Genomic DNA, 14895 nt, shown 5'->3' with positions numbered 1-14895 from the left:
TAGTAGCTTACCCGCACTCCTATTTCTTTATTCATTATTAAACTTATTCCTGCAATACCCCTATTTGATTTTGTATCTATAGCCCTGTATTCACCTGACCAGAAGTCTTGTTCCTCCTGCCACCGAATTTCATTAATTCCCACCATATCTAACTTTTTAACCTATCCATTTCCCTCTCAAAATTTTCTAACCTACCTGCCCGATTAAGAGGACGCCATCATAATTTAATCATACAGTAAAGCTGCAAGCCCTAGGGAAAAATTACGGCTGTAGTTGCCCCTTGCTTTCAGCCGTTCGCAGTACCAGCACAGCAAGGCCGTTTTGATTAGTGATACAAGACCAGTTCAGTCAATCATCCAGCCTGTTCCGCTGGGGACCTGTACTTGTCAGACAAATGTTATAAAACTAAGTTTACCGTTGAATGTACGACATTGCGTTATTTGCAAAGCTTTTTGGCCAGTCATAATAGTGTTTACAAGTATTACGGCTAGGTGAGTATGAATCTTACGTGTATTATTCAGCGACTCACTAAAATAGACGAAATTTACGCGTGCCTCCGCTGTCTCGGTTACAATGATTTTCTTGTATCGGGCATTGTGCTGGCTACACGGAGCGTAGTTAATAGAATTCGTGCCTATTTCCTAATTTGTTGGAACATAACAGATTGGAGGAACGATGAGGGTTGTAAGGTCCATGATGTTTATAGCTTCTGTTTATAACAGCGCAAGGATACTTGTTGTTACGAGCGTCGTTGTACTTGTGAAGTATTAACAAAAATTGTAATATTTGACAAAAAATAAATTCATAAAATTTGCTTATTTATTTGTCTTGCTGCCGTATTTGACTCGTAAGATCGTCTACAAACAATCCTCAGTACAAATAAAAGCAGCGCATGAAAGGGTTAAATAAGCTAACAGGGCAAAAAACGTCTCCCCAATTTGACGCACAGATGAATCGTTAAGCTTTTACAGATGGCGCAGCGATCTAGCGACGTGCTCATCCGCTCACCCACTGTCTCTACGTGAGCTTAAGGAAGTAGTGATCACTGAAACATTTCATTTTTCAATCGGACATTGTGCGTAAACATGGGTAATGTAAGGACATGATGGACAGATAAAAAGGGCAATCGTGTTTGGCCTTGCCCATGACCATACCGTGTGTAAAGTTTTCAGATTTGTTGGTGTTTCAAGGCAGATGGTTTACGTGTTTAGAAGCAATGGTGTAACACAACGTGGTCACGAAATACGACATGAGAACTGCGATTGGGAAAAAATCTTGGCTGAGAGACACCGAAAGAGAATTTCACGGCTTGTGAATCAAAATCGCATTAAAACCCCGACTGGAATCGCTGCGGACAGTGAATGAAGGTCCATCCCAGCCAGTTAGTGAGAATACTGCGACTGAATCGCCGTGCAAGGAATATGTGGAGAAGTCACCTAGAAAGAGACCATTGCCCCTAAAGGTGCATAAAGCCGGGCTGGAATTCATCGAACCTGGATAGTAGCTGACTGGCGAAACGTAGTATGCTCTGACGAATCACTATAGGCAATGCCGCACGTCGTCGCGTTCACCGAAGGCTAAATAAAGTATTTCATCCCGGATGTGTGGAACGTCAGGTTCAACTCGGAGATAGGTCTGAAGTTCTGGGGGTGGTGTTGTTATCATGAATTGGGCCTGCTCTTGAGTTCACCACTAATATGTAACAGCATGTTTATTTAAACTTTCTGAATGATCAAGTGTTGCCTTTTAGTCAACATCTCCATGATGCGTATGCTATTGGTATCTGTATTTTTCAAGACACCTGCTTCAAAGTTCAGCGGACTGGAAGAATATGTGACTGTTTTATCAACACCCACTGCCTCCCCAATTACGTCTCGATTGGCCTGTAAAATCACTTTGCTTAAACCAAACAGAAAACCTGTGTAAAAAATCAGTGGCACGTGTTGTAATAGTGGGTAAAACGCAATTTGTTGGAATTACGAAATGAAATCCTCAGCGAGTGGATTAATCTGGATACGACATACCTGCACAAACTTGCGCTTCGCTACCTAATCGAATACAGCGGATACCATGTCCAGCGTCGGAATTACACGTTATAAAATGATGCTCGTAATGGTTTCTCTAGGGATCACTACTTTCTTGTCTGGTGAGCTTATGAAGAGGCACACGCGCTATACAAAATTGTATGCTTTGAGTGCCTTAAGGAAACAGAAACTTTAAAATTCCAAACCGATCCATGTTTAAGCTTGTTTGTGTAGTTACTTAATACACGCCTGTGGCTACAATCAAGTTGTTAGTATTTACTGTGTTTCGAAATAGCTACATATTCCGTAAATTACTTACCAGTGGTATTTACTCTGACGGAGGAGGTGACGGGCTGAAAGACTGTGCAGAAAATCGCGGCGTGGCGGTAACAATACACTACAACAACGGAAACAACGCGGACGAGTGTTCTCGTAAGGTACAGTTCTGGTATGCTCTAGGGATGGCGTTTGTCGTTGAAACAACCGGTTTGCGATTACACCGATTTTTCTTCTCCAGATTAACCTGTTTGTTAAAACCACTCAGTACAAGCTGTTTCTGAAATATCCCATTTTCGGTCGTTTACTTCCATTATTTGCAGCAATAAACGTAGACAGAGGGCAAAGACTGAAAAATTCTAAGACTCCCTCAGACTTTCGCATTACACGTTTCAAGACATGTAGAATCAAAGTATCAAATAAAATAGTTAATTAAAAGAAAACAAGGTCTGTCCATCGTTCTCTGCTTTTCCCCAATGAACCTCTTCTTTCACCTCGTCGTCGGAGCTGAATCGCTTTCCGGCCATATGTTCTTTTAACCTAGGGAACAGGTGGTAGTCACATGGCGACAAGTCAGGACTATAGGGTGGTTGGGTGACTATATATCATTGAAACTGTTGCAGGAGTGTAACGGTTTGCCGAGCGACGTGTGGGCGAGCATTGTCATGGAGAATGTGTACGCTCTTGCTCAACAGTCCTCTTCTCCTGTTCTGAATTGCCCGTTTGAGTTTTTTCAGAGTCTCACAGTACAAGTCAGCGTTAATTGTGGTCCCAGCGACTCAGCTCCGACGACGTGGTGAAAGAAGCGCTTCATAACTTTCTGAACATTACGGCGGCGAGCTGGTATGAAATGGGCACACAAAAACTGCCACAGCGTCTACAAAAATGCATCGGCAGAAATGGTATTTATGTCGAAAAATAGCTAAATGTTCAAGCTGTAAACTGATGTAAACCGTTGTAGAAATAAACAGGTCTATGTACTTATAAAAAAATAGGAGACCTTACTTTTGGGATTACCCTCGTATTATAAGCATCGCGCACTGGATTCCGCGCTACATTTCGAGCTTCCGTAAACATCGACAATCTAGGGGTTTTTGTGTTCTAGACGGTCAATACCGCGGTTCGATTGCTTCCGCATTGTTACTTTGTGCCAGGAATGGCTCTCAACAATTGAAGTATCCAGACGTCTCGGAGTGAACCAAAGTGATGTTGTTCGGACATGGAGGAGATACAGAGAGACAGGAACTGTCGATGACATGCCTTGCTCAGATCGCCCAAGGCCTACTACTGCAGTGAATGACCGCTGCCTATGGATTATAGCTGGGAGAAACCCTGACAGCAACGCCACCATGTTGAATAATGCTTTTCGTGCAGCCACAGGACGTCGTGTTCCGACTCACACTGTGGGCAATAGGCTGCATGAAGCGCAACTTCATTCCCGACGTCCATGGCGAGGTACATCTTTGCGACCACGACACCGTGCAGCGCGGTGAAGATGGGCCAAACAACATGCCGAATGGACCGCTCAGGATTGGCATCACGTTCTCTTCACCGGTGAGTGTCGCATACGCCTTCACCCAGACAATCGCCGGAGACGTGTTTGGAGGCAAGCCGGTCAGGCTGAACGCCTTAGACATACTGTCCATCGAGTGCTGCAAGGTAGAGGTTCACTGCTGTTTTGTGGTGGTATTATGTGGACCCGACGTACGCCGCTGGTGGTCGTGAAAGGCGCCGTAATAGCTGTACGGTATGTGAATACCATCGTCCAACCTTTAGCGCAACCATATCGGCAGCATATTGGTGAGGCATTCGTCTTCCTGGACGACAATTCGTGCCCCCATCGGGAGCACATCTTTTGAATGACTTTCTTCGTGATAACGACATCGCTCGACTAGAGTGGCTAGCATGTTCTCCAGACGTGAAACCTATCGACATTCCTGGGATAGATTGAAAAGTGCTGTTTATGGACGACGTGACCCACCCAACCCCTCTGAGGGATCTACGCCGAATCGCCGTTCACGAGTGGGTCAACCTGGACCAACAGTGCCTTGATGAACTTGTGGGTAGTATGCCACTACGAAAACAGGTATGCATCACTGCAAGAGGACGTGCTAATGGGTATTAGAGGTAACGGTGTGTACAGCAATGTGGACCACCACCTCTTAAGATCTCGCTGTGTGGTGGCACAACATGCAATGTGTGGTTTTCATGAGCAATAAAAACGGCGGAAATGACGTACACATTGATCACTACTCCAGTTTTCTGTACAGGTTCCGGAACTCTCGGAACCGAGGTGATGCAAAAATTTGTTTGAAGTGTGTGTGTGTGTGTGTGTGTGTGTGTGTGTGTGTGTGTGTGTGTGTGTCACAAAATCGGTTTACCTTCCGAAACAAACGAAAGCGCCAGAACTGGGTCGATTAAATATTAAATTAATATGCAGAAATTCAAAAACTAAACTACCGAATCACGCAAGTAAAATTAAATAATTGACTGGTTGTTGCGTACTAGTAAGATGTCACAATATCGGGAACTTCCCTGCTGCTGCTGTTTATCGAATGACGGCTGCTGCCTGACTGACATAACAATTCCATCTATTTATATACTTACCTGTTTCCAGACGTTAAGGAAACTTTAAAATGAATGAGAAGGTTACATTTCTCAAACTGCCTTAGGTAGCGTATAGTACGTAACGTGGATGAAAACACATTCGCACGTCGCATTGTTTAAAACAATACCACGATATCTTCCGATCGTTTTCCTTGTTGCAAACGATGATCCTCTCACAGAGGGCAGGGCTGGATACATCAGATGCACGCTCCTGCGTCGTCGCTGAAGCGTTGCCAATTGACGCACGGTGGTACAGGAGAGTCGAGCAGCAACTGGCAGATGCAGCTTCCGATCTCGCCACCAACTGCCGCGTCCACCGCTCTCCTTGCTGCGTGTGTCAGTGTCCAGCGCTACCGCACTGCGGGGCTCCGTGCTCCCTTCTTGGTGACCACAGTTACCTGCAGACAGCCACGCCACGCTTGTGCTCATCGCTCTGCCCGCCACATCCTCTGCTCCCCTCTACGACACTCATATATCGATTATATAGACCAGCTGCTTAGTTCGTGCCTCTGAGAAGCAGCCGAAAAACTTCGGCTTAACCCCGATCTTGCCAGGCCAATACTTCGATTCTGCACAATAATCGCAAGAGGTTTCCCTCTTCGAATCAGCGATTTCTTCATTGTGTTCCTCCGTCATGATGCATTTATACGAATTTACGAGCAGTAGTCGCATGGCACTCTACATAGACAGGTTTTCCCCCGTTTGGGCTTAGTAAATAACGTGAAAATTTCTTATATGTATGTTGAGATTTTCAAAGAGAAAATTTTTAAAATAATCTCCTACCTATCCAAAGACACTCATTTGCATTTGATATCAGTTCACGTCTGCCTACTGATCCCACTGATTGTAGTCCAACAAGCATTTCCGTTTCAATTTTTCGAGATTGCTTTGGCGGTCTATTATTTCTGTCGATGCCATTTCAACTGCATCACATGCGGACGACATACGCACGTCTCTTCTGACGCGCCACTTCAATGCCATTAGCGCGCTCGTGCAGCTAATTTCCAGTTCTCCTCGCTGCAAATTGCATTCTACTTTTGCAGTCTTTTTTGTCTATTCACACGAACCATACTCAGTACGTCTGTTCGTCTGTCATGCAAATACTGGGATACATTTGTACTTGTGAACCAGTTGTCAATGCACAATTGCGTCCTCTTCCAAAATAACCTTCCAGAAGTGTTGTTCCTGAATTGCCCCATTCTTCGAAAGCCTCCATTAGTTCCAACATCAATCGTTCCAACCGTGTAAACTAACAAAAACAGTACACCTCCTGTTTCACAAGCACATAGTTCTTCCTTCTCCTTTTCCAGTATCTTCATGGGGTCGGCAGTTTAATTTTAGTAACATTAGTGGTATAGGCTAACCGAATAGCCTTCCTGCTCTCCAACCGTCCCCCCCCCCCCCCCACCCTCCTCCACCTGAGACGGAATTTCAGTACTCCAGCTATCGCCATCTACTGTTATCATATGCGAAAATGTGCAAACGTTTTCTAAGCCACATATGGAACCATACTGCTTCCGTGTTTATCTACATCTACATCGATAGTCTGCAAATTACATTTAAGTGCCTGGCAGACGGTTCATCGAACCACCATCAACAATTCTCTATTCCTCGAATCTCGTACAGCGCGCGGAAAGAACGAACACCTATATGTTTCCGTAAGAGCTCTGATTTTCCTTATTTTATCATGGCGATCCTTTCTCCCTACGTAGGTTGGCGTGAACGAAATATTTTCGCATTCCGAGGAGGAAGTTGGGGATTGAAATTGGCCATTCTTCGAACAATTTAAAAAAGTTCTTCTTCCATGTATATGAGCTATATCAACAAAATTTTGTAAGTATATTTATTAGTACGACAATCAACCGCAGGAATTGCTGTAGTTCACGTAACATGTTCCTCTCACGAAAAAATTTTGAAATTGAAATGTCGAACATCTTCGTTCCTTTATTCCTGCCGCATAAACACGTTGATAGCACAAGGCGTACCCAAATCAACGATAGGTATATGCTTTGCAAGTAGGTACATGTAATTCTACAGCCATACTCTGGAAACCATTGCGGAGTGCACAACAGCGGTAATTCTCATGGAGAGCAGGATGAACGGTTCCTTAAATGCCTCTGAACGCGTTGTACTTAGTCTAATATTGTCCTTACGGGTCGCTACGGGAACAATACGTTGAGGGGTTGTGGGACACTAATAGACTCATCACTTAAAGCTACTCCATGACATTTTGTAAACAGACTTTCTCGTATCACTTCGTCTCTGTCTACAACAGTTGCCGGCCGGTGTGGCCGTGCGGTTCTAGGCGCTTCAGTCTGGAACCGCGTGACCGCTACGGTCGCAGGTTCGAATCCTGCCTCGGGCATGGATGTGTGTGATGTCCTTAGGTTAGTTAGGTTTAAGTAGTTCTAAGTTCAACGGGACTGATGACCACAGATGTTAAGTCCCATAGTGCTCAGAGCCATTTGAACCAATCTACAACTGTTCTGTTTATTCAGCATCTCCTTGACACTCCGAGTCAAACAAAGCTGTGACAATTCTATTAGTTCAGTATTCCCTTATGGCTCAACCCGCCGATTTCCCGTTGAGATCTGTCTGCTGAATCCTTAAGAAGCTGTTGGTGTGGAAGCGAAACTTTAAATTTATCGTTTTTGGGTCTAAACTTTTTAATTACAAAAATAACAAGTATCAGTTGCCTTTAATTTACATCTATGGTCACAAACTTTTTGTTAACAGATTACCGGTTTCGGTCTATAATGACCATCATCAGATCAGTTATATAAAAACAAAGTCCTAATGTACTGCAGGACTTTGTTTTTCTAAAACAGATCTGATGATGTCATTATAGGCCGAAACTGGTAATCTGTTAACAAAAAGTTTGTGACAATAGGCGTAAATTAGAGGAGACTTGTTGTATATACGGGTCACTGTTTTATTCGCGGCAATGTCGTAGCTTGTGAAAGTATCAGTTGATTTGAAATTACTTGCAGCAGTGTTTAAATATTGTACAGAATCAAACTGTTGAGAATACCGTGCTTGGAAAAATGCCGCTGTCCAAAACCGGCCAGGAGGGAACTGTGGTGCAGCACAGGCCATAGATGACAGGGTGAAAGACGGCTGCGGAGACGTATACAGGGGAATAGACGTGCAACTGTTGAGCAACTGATCTCTCAGGTGAAGCAAGGGGCTACCAATAGTGTCTCCTCAACGACTGTTCAGCTAAAGTTGCAGCGTATGGGCCTTCGCAGCAGGCGCCTGGTCCATGCTGACCGGCGTCGAAAGCTGGAATTTGACGCTAGTGCCGCAGCTGGGCTTCCACTGAGTGGCGAAACTGGCCTTTTCACATGAATCACATTCCATGCTATGACTGCATGAAACGTCTTAGAGTAAACACCCAGCCACAATCAAAAATGTTCAAATGTGTGTGAAATCTTATGGGACTTAACTGCTAAGGTCATCAGTCCCTAAACTTACACACTACTTAATCTAAATTATCCTAAGGACAAACACACACACCCATGCCCGAGGGAGGACTCGAACTTCCGCCGAGAGCAGCCTGACAGTCCATGACTGCAACAATCGTTGGAAGGCTCCGGCCAGGAGAATGGAGCTTTATGGTCTGCGGAATATTTTCGTGATATCCTCTTGGTGACCTCGTCTTTCGAAGGAAGGCACAGTGCATCAACACAAGGATGTATCTATCCTTGGGTACCTTGTCTAGCCCTACACGCAGTACCGAGCGAGGTGGCGCAGTGGTTACACACTGGACTCGCATTCGGAAGGACGACGGTTCAATCCCGCGTCCGGCCATCCTGATTTAGGTTTTCCGTGATTTCCCTAAATCGCTCCAGGCAAATGCCGGGATGGTTCCTCTGAAAGGGCACGGCCGACTTCCTTCCCCATCCTTCCCTAATCCGATGAGACCGATGACCACGCTGTCTGGTCTCCTTCCCCAAACCAACCAACCAACCAACCTACACGCAGTTTGCTTTTTCCTCGGCACGATATCATCTACAAGCTGGACAATGCAACATGTACCTTCGTGGTTCGGAGAGCTCCAGGATGAGTTTACCGTACTCCTCTGGCCACCACACGCCCCGGATTTAAACCCCATCGAGAATCTGTGGGACCACGTTAATCTGGCTCTTGGTTGCATGGATCCTGAACAGAGAAACCGTTCGCAGCTGATCGAGGCACTGCAGTCAGCATGGCCCCAAATCCCTGTCAGCACCTGTCAGAGCCTCTTTGACTCTCGTCCAGCACAACAAGCACCGTTCCGCGCTGCAGAAGGTGGGTATTCAGATTTGGACAGGTGATCACATTAAGGTGACTGGACAGAAAGGTATGTGTTGCACTAATGTTTTTGTAAGCAATCTGCTTTGCAGATTGGTTAGGTTTCTCTAGTCCATTATCAGTGAAACGCAGTGCAGGGGGTGGACAAAAATATGGAATCGACAAAAACACGATGCACTACCATGCCTAACACTGTGTAGGAAAACCGTCGGCACACAAAACAGCTTCCTTTCGTCGTGTATTATGCGCGTTTATAGGTGGCATAAACTCTGCATAGCTTCTCCTTCCACTCGTTGCCCTACATGCACGCATCTTCTATGTGTGACTTAAAAAATTAAAAGAGAAGGCTTGAAAAATTATGGAAACATCACAAACACAGCACATTACCATGTTTAATACGGCGTAGGAAAACAGTCGTCTCGGAAAGGGTAAATACATGTTGTGTATGATTTCCACGAGACCCGTGTACCAAAACTGTGGCAAAATTAAGTACCGATGATAGAGGATAGCGATCAAGCACTCTTCGCTCGAGAGTAGACCAAAAAGGCTCAACAACATATGGTGTCTGGGCTGCATCTTCGTGTTCACAATACCAGTCCCAGACGATTCGAGCTACGCGAACAGTGGTCCTTCTAGTATGATAAAAAAATATTATTATTATTACGTTAAATATATATCAATTCTATCAATTTAAATCTGTATTTCATACTAGAATGCCGTGTTCCCAGTTTGGCACATCTTTGCCACAGGAGACACGAAAGCGGTCGAAGGCGTCCGTCTTCTGGTCGGCTCCTGATCGTTGTCAGAAGGAGGCTAGTTTCTGATTACGCAAAGACTTCTATTACTTGGAAAAGAACAACCCGGATTTCTTTACGTAATCAGTATGAATTTTATAGTTACCTAAGGGACCTTTTACAATGAATAGTAAAAAAAAATTGCTTTTGCAAATGAAATCATTAACAAATGGGGCAGCTATGAGTTGTATTGAAGACACGGAGCAGCCTTCTGTCTACGACCAGGATGCCGCAGTATTCTCTGCTGTAGTAAAGGCTGTTTGACATTTATGAAAATAGTATGGCACGGAGGATAAAAAAGTATAAAGCAAAAGAACAGAATAAGAAGTCTGGTAAACACTAAATATATTCAAACAATTCTCACTAGCAAATTAGGGCTTATTTATAAACAATACAACTTACATAATTACTTTTCTAACACTATGGTGCGATCAGATTTCAGCCTGTCCTGTGCTGTCTCCTTGGTTTACGTTTTTTTTTTTTTTGTCACAAATTATAGTCACTACTTTTCTCCTTTCGCTGAAGACAATTCTTGCACTGTTCAACACCTCTGATAACAATAACTTGCTGATTTACAGTTTCGAACATGAATTACTTTAATTTTATTAATTAATAATGCCGCGTGGGATTAGCCGAGCGGTCTAGGCGCGTCAGTCATGGACTGTGCGGCTGATCCCGGCGGAGGTTCGAGTCCTCCCTCGGGCATGGGTGTGTGTGTTTGTCCTTAGGATAATTTAGATTAAGTAGTGTGCAAGCTTAGGGACTGATGACCTTAGCAGTTAAGTCCCATAAGATTTCACACACATTTGAACATTTTTTTGAATTAATAATGTTGTCTGCACGCTAGCAAGACCGCTCACTTTTTTTTAACTTAAAGTCGACTTCCCTTACGTTTTCACATAACAAGCAGAAGCACATTAAAATCTGAAGATCTACAAACGTTTTTTACTGTCATCTTTTATTTAGATCGAAGCGGAACGACAGTTCAGCTTCTGTTAAAATGTTTCTTTGACTGCGCAATCGATGTATTAGCGTCCGCGCTAGATGCGCATCTTTACAGTTATGTAAATTATACAAAACAAATGTCTTTCAAAGGGTACTCAAAGCTTTTATAGGACGGAAATACCAATAATATTACATCGCTTCCCGCGTGAGGAGTAATGAGTCCGAAAGATCGTTACGACTCACGCGCTGTCGTAATATTATTGGATTCACGTACTTAGTGAATGAAGTATTTAAGGATCTCTCCTTGTAGGGAGCAAAACGAACATAACATAAGGCACATAGAATTATATACGTTTCACACTAAGTCGTCAAAGCTACTCACAGTTGCTTGATCATTAACAAACTTGGTTGTGGCATGATGCCGTCATAAGTGTTCAAGGATTCTTTTTTTTTTTTTTTTTTTTTTTTCAAGAATTACTCTCATTCAGTCAATTGAAACATTGAAATACTAACATAGATACAAGTACAAATTAAATACATATACAGATACATATATACATAAATATTGACAAGAAGAAAAAAAAATCGATTACAGTATTGGTGCATTTCCACCAATTTTGAACAGAACATAAAAATTTATCAGTCTTTCTCGTAGCGACGTCACTCTTCACTTTGTAGTTTGGGAGTATTTCCCATGAACTCGGGTGATTTTCACAGGGGAATTCTTTCCTCGCCTTTCACTTTTCACTGCACTACAACTGGGGATCACCTTTTCACATTCTGGTGGAAAACACTGGGAATTTCACTATGTGAAGGGGAAAGAGATATTTCTTGACTCGACGATCCATCGTGTCATGTCGGGAATCAGGAAAGTTGATGACTGGTTCAATGACGAATGAGTCAGTTTGGTGGCTGTCTTAATCTCATTCCAATTCATGTTTCAGCACATGAAAATATAGAAAGAAAAATCTGTATTAGCACTTGCTCATTAACTAGCATCTTAATCTAAGGGAATATAGAGTAAGAATTTAAGACAATAAAAATTACTACATAGACTATGTACATATACATTATATATTATTCATATTTTGTGTCTAGGTTTTACATTCTTTCGTTAGCAAATATTAGCAAAACACGTTTCGTCTTGTACAGGTCTTTCTTAAGCAGTGTATTTAGCAATATTGCCGTAGCAATTTTCATAGTTAAGGAAAAGTCATCATTAGTGTCCTTTTAATGTAAATATAGTAAAATCGTGCGTAGTTTATCAACGTTTTATTATTTTTATGTCCATTTTCATCTCAAATCTGGAGCACGCTCGCGCCCGTTACGGAGAGGAATGCTTATTGTTGAGTACGGGCCGGCGAGCAGTCATTGAATGTTGCCACAGTGCTTCACAGTCACGTGGTAACGAACTGGCGGTTTAACAGCGTTGGCAGTCCGCGTCCTGCACGAGGCAGATAGTTCAGTGGCTACCAAGCCTTCTTTTTTTTAAATTTGTGCATTTTGTTGAATCGTGGGTACTGGAGCAGCCCGTCAAGGCGACATGGTCAACCTGGACGGTAAATTGACTGCACCAGCGACGAAGAACAGTCATCGATGAAAATGACTACTGTCACCTATTGCAGTGAGTACAATAGCTTGTCTATCCTTTGACTGATAGTCACTGTATCGTCGTTGCAACGTGAGAATACTTGTAATGCTACTTCACACGCGGAACATCACTCGTGTCCATAAGTTTATTACAGTTTTTACACACGTGTCCATCATTTTGTCACTGAGTCACACGCAGCAATCCATCCGTGTCCATATAGGTGTCTCTATACCACAGAGTAGCACAGGTAATGCTAAAATTACTTATCATAAAAGGATCATTTACAAAACAAACATAGTTTTTTTTTTTTTTTAGTTACTGTCCAAGACCTAACGAAAAACGTGTTTGCTATTCTGAATGGTGCTTCTGATGCACGTTAGATTTTACATGTATTTTAAATCTGATTCTTTTCCTTTTCTTATTATTCTATAACAGCCTTTATTTTTTTTCCCTCGGTTACATCAATAATCAGTAAAATATACCCACTTTGGCGTGCCGAACAGTTCATGTTCAAAACTTCATCTAACAGAAATCGGGAAAATTATTCCTATTTCCTAGGATGCTTTTGCTCACAGCAAATCAGATTTACATCACATTTCGATAAGTAAGTGCAGATACGCATTAACCAACGAGCCACGATCGTCAATACACACAATATACACACGTCAAGTCTTTTGAACCAATTTCCAAATTTCTTCCCCTAGCGGGTAGGGTAGAATGGTAAGAATGCTAAAGAAAAAAACTACAATAGGATAGTGCAAGGAAACGAAAGATACGAAGATAAATAATAGGTGAAATAATCAGTTTATCAAATTCATTCTTCGGCTCCACTGTTTTTAGTGTCATCCACGTGGCATAACTTGACTTCAGTATTAAAATGTCGCACAAATCCACTTCCAAAGCATCTTCAAATATATTTCAAAATCACGGCATGCGGACATAGCAGAAGAATATAAGCAAACTATCTCAGTCCTCAACTAGGTGTCTTAATATCGAAGGTTTCTGTATAGTACTCGTGACATAGGAATAGCCTCTCTAAGTTTCTCCAATACAGGACCTAATTCTTATTATAAATGCAAATTTCTTAACTGGTTGACTCATAGCAATAAATAAATTAAAGTTGCTCTCTAGTTGCGGGTACCATTATTCATTTCTTAGTACATTAACTATATGTTGCTGCTTATACTCGGTGTAATCTACAGATTACAATGTATCAGTTTTGCATCGTAAATGGTTCTAGCGACATAAAATATCAATCCTTTGAAGGCTTAACTTAGGTTAATACTACACATATACGGACATTCTGGTCTGAATGAGGGATTTAAAGAAAACCTTTACTACTTGGTAAAAAGGAGATTTGCCATAACTTAAAACTAAAGCAGCAGGTGGCACTTTGGCACATCCCTTACTCAATCCAACGACTGCAGTCTTCTCGTGCTCAAGAAACTTAAAACTACCTTAAAACTAAAGCAAATCTTATTTTCCAAATCCGTAGAGTACCTTCTTCAATCACTTCATATCTTTCAAGCTCCATCATTACTTTGTGTCCACCTCACTCAAATGATTACGTCACCTGCAGAATACATGTACATGCTGTTGATTCACATACTTTCTAAACAGATCACACTCTTGTTACAAGTTGCAGCTTAACATAATAAATGATATATTTTTTAAATGTTTTTCATGGTACTTCTTTAGGTCTACATGGTGGTAAAGTCCTTTTATTCGTCCACTAACTGGATCTGCCAACACGTAACAACCAATATGTGGCTTCCTGACTATAACAAACGGTCCTTCGTATAGGTGTTGCCACTTACGATTTTTACGTAAGATGAGAGATGGTTTGAAGTGTGTTCTCAGAAGAACACGCTCGTTCAGGCGATACGACAGAACTTTATTGACATGCTTGTCAAATGCCTTTTTTCTTAAATTGGCATGAGTTGTGAGAAAGATCAGGGCTTGTCTTAACTTATTATCTAGGTTGACTTCTGGATCTTCTATCTTGGGGATAGGATCAGTCCATTCATTGCTTTCCCTTTGCCTGGAGATTAGTTCTGAAGGTGTGAAACCGGTGGAAGTGTGCGGAAGATTATTTACAATCTCTTCAAATGGAGTAACGAAATCGACCCACCGTGTTTGCTGGTTCGGTACATAGGTGCGAATAAAACGATTAAATTCTTTGAAGACTCGTTCTGTCGGGTTACTTTGCGGTCTGAATCTTGAGATTAGAATCTGTCTAATACCATTATTGGCAAGAAACTGTCTCCACTCTTTTCCAACGAAGTTTGAAGCATTATCAGACAACATGGTTTCCGGCTTACCAAAACGAGGAAAATAATCCTTTTCTATTCGTCTTATTAAAGAT

General features: G+C 42.3%; 1 protein-coding gene across 1 annotated transcript in view; it reads left to right on the top strand.

Annotated features, from left to right (window-relative positions):
• Positions 1–14895, top strand: part of LOC124613370 (chondroitin sulfate proteoglycan 4) — a 553335-nt gene that overhangs the window by 271639 nt on the left and 266801 nt on the right. The window lies entirely within an intron of this gene.

This window comes from Schistocerca americana, chromosome 4 (genome assembly GCF_021461395.2).
Source record: "Schistocerca americana isolate TAMUIC-IGC-003095 chromosome 4, iqSchAmer2.1, whole genome shotgun sequence".
Taxonomy (NCBI): Eukaryota; Metazoa; Arthropoda; class Insecta; order Orthoptera; family Acrididae; genus Schistocerca; species Schistocerca americana.
Note: the sequence above shows the minus strand (reverse complement) of the source record. Positions and strands in the feature narration are given on the sequence as shown.